This window comes from Apteryx rowi, unplaced genomic scaffold (genome assembly GCF_003343035.1).
Source record: "Apteryx rowi isolate R43461 unplaced genomic scaffold, aptRow1 scaffold_36, whole genome shotgun sequence".
Classification (NCBI taxonomy): Eukaryota; Metazoa; Chordata; class Aves; order Apterygiformes; family Apterygidae; genus Apteryx; species Apteryx rowi.
The window spans coordinates 3,011,318-3,019,054 of NW_020450085.1; positions in this window are offsets into that span (position 1 = coordinate 3,011,318).

Genomic DNA, 7,737 nt, shown 5'->3' on the forward strand with positions numbered 1-7,737 from the left:
GCGGGGGGAAAAGGCGTTATGTGGCGGGGCCGGGGGTGCGTTTCCGTCCCCTGGCAGCTCGCTCACCGCGGAGGGCCCGAGGAGGTYGGAGAGCTTGAATTCTGCTTAAATTGTTTGGGGGGGGAGGGGGGCTGTAAAGCTGCTGGTGTTTTGCACAGGAACATGCCCTCYGTAGGAGGGTTCGTACGGCAACCCCGACTGGAACGCCGCGATGCGAGTCGCCGGGTGCAACGTTGCCTTTCAGCCGTTCGCGGACGGGCGCGTGGGGGCCGCGCTGCGCGTCCCCGCCGTGCCCTCTCACGGGGCGCGTGCCTGCGGGAYGCGTTCGCCGCCGTGGAGCCTGGTGTTTCAGCGGGGGGAGCTCTGCTTTTGAGCTCTGGAGGTCACCGAGCCCTTGGCTGGGCCCCGGCATCCCACAGCGGCGCGCTCGAAGCCGTGAGGCACGCTTCAGGCGAGCAGTGACGTGGGGAGTGCGGCAGGGAGCGGGAGGCGGGCTGGCAGGTACCGCGGCGGAGGACGGTGACTCTGCTGCCGCGCTGCCTCGGCCGAGTCCTGTCTCCAGAAACCTGAGAGAAGCTCTAAAGCATTCCCAGAAAGCCGCGCAAACGCACCGAAGGCAGCTCCCTTTAGCTGACAGTCCCTGCTGCCATCATGGAACATGGACAGAGGCTTTTGGGCATAAATATTTCACAAAAGGAGATTAAATGTCTTAAGCAGAAAATGTAGTGACAGGTGTTACAGTCTTTCAGATTTTCCAGTAACGTTTGTACATGCATGTGTGTGCACTTGTGTGTATGCATGATCATACAGTGCAGGAACAAAAACTGTATTTAATAGCAGGAAAGGTTGCATCAAATCCTGTAGAGTGATCTGAGAAACAAGAAGGCCGATAAGTGTGCTGCCTTATTCTAATGTTTCATATAGCACATTAGTGTCCTATGAGAACAGCAGTTTTATGGCAGAGTGCAAACTTCTTGAATCTGGAATACGTATTGCCTTTTGTGCTGGAAGTAAGTTTTCTGGAGCATAGTCATCAGAGACATAACAAATTGAAGGTGGAAAGAGTGCACAGGATTATTTTCAAGGTTCACTCCTGTGAAGCTAAAGGGCGTGTTAATGGGTCTTTCCTGTTGCTTAGTTTCCCAAGTGTCTATATTGCTCGCTATCTCAGGGCAGCAGCAACCACCTGGAACTGGAGGGAGAAACTGCAAAGAACAATCATTATCGGGGCTGGCCTTGGGGCACTGGTTTTCCAGTATAGCTAGTTTCCCTGGGAAACACTGCCAAAGTATATTTATTACCTGGGGATCTGCCCGTGAAAAGCAATGTCTAGGCAAAGACCAGGTTTCAGGATCTATTGAGTTTCTGGCAAAGGAGGTTCACGGAAATGTAGAAATCCAGTAAGAATTTCCCAAAGCTATTTTTCATCAGAAGTCATGAAGATAGCAAATTATGCTCAAAGTTCATATTCTCTTACTTCTTATTTATTGTTCATGTTACCACAGCAGCGGAGCAATATGTGGAGGTACCAGGAAAAGTCCATACTGCCCTTGTTGACATGAGCCAGAACTGTGCCACCATGTTTGAAGCAAGCATCTGGGTTCCTGCTGAGGTCTTGCAGACAGGACAGCCACTGCTTTGGGCAGGTGTAAGCTGGCATCAAGGTGTGCCAGAGGCAATTCAGTAAAATTTGCTGCCATTGTTTCACCTTCCCTTTCCCTGCCCCTTTCTTTGTGCTTCTCTGAAGCAGGAGCTGCCACTGAGACTCTGCAGGTTGGGGACCTGCTGCTTCTCACAGAGGCCAGATGCTGCACTGGTCCTGCTGGTTCTTGTGCCTGCAGGGATTTGGTGCCACACTCCTATAGACTTATATTCATGCTTTTGTCTCCCATTTTCAGGCATGGTATAATTTCTAGGAACCACAGAAACAGCTGAAATCCCACTTTGCTAGGGGCACGTTTCCTGTTTTTATTCTTTTAATCGGATTTTTATTAAGGTTTACAGTTATTAAACTGACCTCTGTACTGCAGTCTCTGTCTGAGAAAGCTGTTGAGCAACAAATATCGGATGCTGAGGGACTATTCTGGAGAAGTATTATTATGTGCTTCCCCTGCTTTTAGATTCTTCCTTATGCATTCATTATAGGGCATTCTTGAAGACAGTGCTAGATGGTTTTTTTGTCTAATCCAGTAATAGCCATTTTTATGTTCAGAAGCTCTGTAGATGTACCTTGTCTAGGAAAAAAACTACTTATACAAAGAAGCTTATTAAGATTTTTTACAGTAATGGAACAACGTATTGTGGTGCTGATGTAAGCTGCTAAAATGTCTTGGATAACCACATTATGATATACTCTTACACTTCAAGGGGATTATTGTCTGCCAGTGCAGTTCCCATCTTTCTATTCTGCAAAAGTGGAAGGAAACACTCTCTGTGCTGTATTGCTAAGCTGAGTGGAACTTGATGGCTGAAATTCTTGAGCTGATCACCACAGAAACACAGAATGATGACCTTTTGAGCCATTCTGAGAAAGGCAGAGGGCTTGAGTGCAGGCAAGGCAGCAGAAATGTATCTGCATGAAAACACAGTAGCTCATACACAGGCACTGCTGAGCCTAAGCCAGGGATGTTTGCATGCTGTTCCTGGCTTTGCAGATGGATGTTTATGTGAGTAAGCTGCAACTTCCAAACAGCTTGACCTTTTGCAGGCATACAAAAATGCAGGTGAAACAAAAAAACTGGCCATGGGGGAAAAAGTCAGAGTCARGTTTTGAGCACATTGTAATGAAAGCAGGTAGTCCGTAAAACTGCTGGAGTTTAGCTCACTGGTAGGCCTATGTGATTTTTGGATAAAGAGCTTTGAAGATGGGAAGAGTACTGTCTGAATTAAGAATTGGCTTTAGCTATAAAACCATTGGTCTTATAGCTATATTGGTTTTAGCGGACTGTATCATTAAGATTGCTGAGGCATTGTCTAAACCGTTACATTCCTCGTTAGTGGCTAGATTTCACAAGGGATGTGGTTCCTTGTGATGTGTCATGTTCGACAACAGAAAAAACTTGGGTCTCTAGGAGCTGACATATTGAGGAGTATCTTGAATCAGAGTTGCCAATTGCCTTCAGCCTGGCTGAAATAATTATTTTAAAAATGAAGAGCAAGGATTGTTTAGGCTTACATATCATGTGCATGTAAATAAAGAACCTAGATACCTTTCTTTGCTATAAAAGGAATTTGTATCACTATGGTCAAAACTTTCGCTGAAGGACAGTGGAAAGGACCTTTCTGACTTGCTGGATATGTGAGTATGAGTGCCAGGGCCCCATGTGCTCTTAAGATGTCCCCAGCATTCCCTGTAAGTGTGTGGGTCTGAGAACCCAGATCCATGAAGTGTAAGGATGATGTTGGGACAGCAACTGTTTCCCTTCTCCCACAACAGGGAACACTCTAACATACATTTTCTGCAGTTAATGAGTCTCAGACAGAGCTTTGTCCTATCAGGTCTTAAAAACCTCTGGTTCAAATCTTAAAATTCTGGTTCAGTCCAAAAGCATCATAAATTTGAATTACAGTCTGTTAGTTAAAGCTTCTTACACTTTTAGAAGTTCTTTTCTCTAACTACGCAAAATCCTTCAGTTCATTTTATACTTGCTGATGACACACCTGAACTAATCATACAGTCACAAACTAGAAAAAAATATATATGTATATTTATATCCTGATAACTTGTGTGTGGTATGACTTGTGTGTACTGAGACTGTGCTGAAATTTTGGTCTGTTTCATGTGTATACTTTAAGGATTTTTCTAATTTATTTCTATCTAACTTTTTACGGGCTGTGCTGAAAGTCTGGGCAACAAAAAACCCCAACCCTGTAGCTTTATCTACTAGGGTGGAAAAGAGCATAGTGTCTTAATAGGCACAGAGACACTGCCTGCCGCCCCATTTCTTTGACATGGACTCTGCTCTTAGGACTGCTAGTTCCTGATGCCTTTTTAAAATTAAATTGTCTTTGCAAATACTAGCTTTTTTTCTTTATTCCATTGTATTATAACTCAGGGATTTGATAAAATTTCTAAGGAAATGTATAGACCACTTAAGTTGGTCTGTACTAGATTGTAGGTATTTAAATGCCTATAACCTATGTAGGATTCAGCAGGAATTAAGTACATAAACATATCTGAAGGTCTGAGTCTCAGTGCTAATGACAGGAGCTGGATGATGGTTTACTTCCAGGTAGGACTAGAAAGGTATTTTGAGTTTCCYCTTGTTCACTCTGTTCCTGGCCTGACCACTGATTTCCCAGAGGAGTGCTAGGTAGCAGTGAGTGTGTTGTACCCGTAATGGGAATGCCTGTTGTTAAAAGAATGGTCTGATCACCAGTTCACTACAAATCAGTCCCTGTAGAGCCATATGATGGCAGGAATTCAGGTTGTTGTAATACCCAAAGATTCAAACTTGAACCTTTTGTTCTCTAGACTTGGCGCATGAGCCCAAGAAGAAGGACTGGAGGCTGGCTGGTTTGTTGCTCTCTGTATTCCCCAATTGTTTCTTTTATAGCTCTTCTGGTAGCGGGGATAAATTATTTTGGGGTGTGCAATGACAGAAAGTGTTGAGCTGCTGTGGATCTGGCTCTGCGTTTCATGAACCCTTGCATGAAGCAACTTATTTGGGGCTTTAGGTCCTAGAAACCCACTAAGGAAGGCAATGAGTGCGTATGTACTTGGGGAAGAGGTAAGGTGCTTTCTAGCTAGCTGGGAAGACTTATAAGAGGCTACATTGGGCAGAAGATGGTAAATACCTTAAGCAGATTTGCATGCATGAGAGGGTGGGAAAACTGGCCTCCAACTTGGTAACATTTGTGTTCAAAAAATACATTTTCTTCCCATGAACTGTCTGGCTCCCTTCCCCTTGAAGCTCTATATGTTCAGTGTCTGAATTGATGATGTGGATAAGATCAAATTCAACCTGACAAAGCAAGTCAGAAGATGTGAAATCCTCCCTTTCTCTAGCCTTTCCTGTGGGGAAACAAATGTCACTTCTGCTTAACGGAAAGTTATTTTGCTGGGGATTGAGGCTTTTGGATTCAGTGAAATCACACAAGCAGTTTTCTGCACATGGAGACTGGGTTTTCATTTGTTTTTGTTTGCTTGTTTTTTTTCCTTGCATGAATCTACTTGGGATCCTTGAGGTGATATATTAAGTAGGGATTATTCAGTGCCGGCAGCTCATTCTTCACTGCCCTTTCTGTCAGTTGGCTTCTTCTGAAGACTAGGCATTGCTGGCCATGGGATCAGGCCTGGGAGTGGGACTTGAAAGTGGTTTTGCTTTGTGCTGGAGTACTATGATATTTGGGGAACAAATATGTAGGTTAAGGGATGACACCACCTCTCTAATCTTTTTGCTTGCAGATACCTACCTGGTAAGCTAATACCTCCTAGCTAGGTTATTCTCTTTAGTTTTCTTTTTCTCATGCAGAGTGAAAAGGGCCATATCTGTCTGGGAGAGGCATGAGAGCTGATCAGGATATAACTAAAACATCAGTTAAATGTCAGCTGCGACATATTAAACTGGAGGACTGGTTTCTTTGATTATCTGTTGGGAAAACACAAGCTGTCATGGGAGCTGTTCCATTAATTAAAACTCTGCCATAAAGCATGCTTGTTGCTCTGGTTGTCCTAGCTCTTGCCATCCAAACCGCATGTATTCTGGAAGATTTTCTTTCAGCTTAGTACAATCTTTAGATGTGCTTGTATGAAGAAAGAATTTAAATCAAAAATAGAGGGAGGTGGAAGGAACAGGGTGGCAGGAAAAGAAAACTGCCTGTGGAAACAGAGTTCAAAATTATTTCTTTCTCTGAAATAACCTTCATTAACTCTTTGGAGGTTATATAACTTTCATGAGCTAACATGTTATATTTATATTACAATATAAACTTATTTAGACCTGAAAATATGTGGTCTTTATGTTTGGCTTTGTTACTTCTTTTTATGTAACACACAGTTTAAGCTCAGTAGCCTTTTAATAATAATAATAACCAGTTCATTTTTGTTTACCTTTGAAAATATATTATATCCAATCTCAATGTTCTGTGGTTCTTTATTCTTTTTTCTAGCTGCAAGTAATGTGCTCGTAGTTGGTCTTGCTTGTAGTTAAATGTAATGTTTAGTCTTGAAACTTTATAGCACGTAAGACTAGGAAAAAGTTTTTCCAGCCAGCTTAGAAACTTCCCTTGGTGAGTTATAAATGGTGTCAGCGTTAATATTTGTGTGTGTGAGGAGACAGATCTTTTGACTCTTTCCAAATAAGGCATTTGCACTTCTAAGGTTAATGCTGTCTTTTCATTGCATAATACATCATGATGGCCCCAAGCTCTCTGAATCCTTTTCTGTGGGACAATTTCTGCTCTTTCTTGGGTGCGTACTGGTGCAACATGGTCTAACTGACTTTAACTATTTCTCGCAGAGGTTTTGTGTGCTTTCAATTTGAGATATCAGTAGAAGTTTTTGGAATAAATGGATAAAAATGAGTAGTAATGAACTGTCAAGGCCAAATGGTGTTGCCCAGGAGTTCTGAAGGAATTCAGATATGAAGTTACTGAACTGTTAACTGTGGTGTGTAATATATGACTTAAATTGGCCTCAGTGCCGAAGGAATAGCAGCTGGCAAATGCATGCCCATTCTTAAAGGGATCTGGGAAGCCTGGGGTTGGTAAGTATGACTTCAGGGAAAACTAGTAGCAATTACAATAAATAACAGATTTAGTAGACATGTAGATAAATAGGCCTTAGAGGAGAGGTTCACACAGCTTTGCACAAAGAAGCCGTGTCTCACAAATCTATCAGATATTTTTTGAAGGTCCGAGTAATTAAGTGGATAAGCCTCAGTCTGATTTATATTAGAGTACTGGAATATCTCAAAAGCTCAAAATTCCTCACTGAGATTAAGAGATGAGAATAAAGTACCGTTTTTTTTTGTTGTTGCTGTAATTTTTTGTCCCCCTACAATGGAGGCAGATGTATCAGCTCAGTGGCTGGCAGTAATAAAAAGGCAAATAGACTATTAGAAAAAACTACTAGGAGGATGAAAGAGAAAGCATCATCATGCCACTGCTAAATTCATGGTTTGCTCATGTCTTGCGCAGTCTGTGCAGTATTGGTCCTCCCATCTTAAATAGTATACAGCAGGTTAAGAAAAGATGAAGGAAGTGGTGACTTGCAAGTCTTAAACTCAGAGCAGATATGGGAGATGGAGGCTGGGAAAAGCATATCATAAAACTTTATAAAATCACAGGAGCTATGGAAAAGGTGAATAGTGAAGGTGTATTCACTGTTTCTCATAACATGTAAACTGTTAAATAACATGTAAACTGTAAAAGCACACAATCAAATAATCAGTTGGCAAGTTTAAAACAAACCACAAAACATACTTTTTCCACACAAACATAATTAAATGATGGCATGCCTTGCCACGGGATGTTTTGAAGGCTGAAAGAGTCAAACCGTGATCACACAAATCAATGGAAGAAAAAAATCTGCAAAGGATTCCTGAACACGAATTTGTAGATACAGTCTCCAGTTAAGGAAGTTCAGAGCCGGGAGGATACACTAGGGAAATACTACTGTATCCTTGTCCTGCTGCTAAATGCTTTCTCTAGGCAACCCGACTGCTTGAGGAAAATCAGTAGATGAGATGAGCTTTGACCTGACCCTGTTCTTGCAGAGCAGCTGGGGAATTTCCC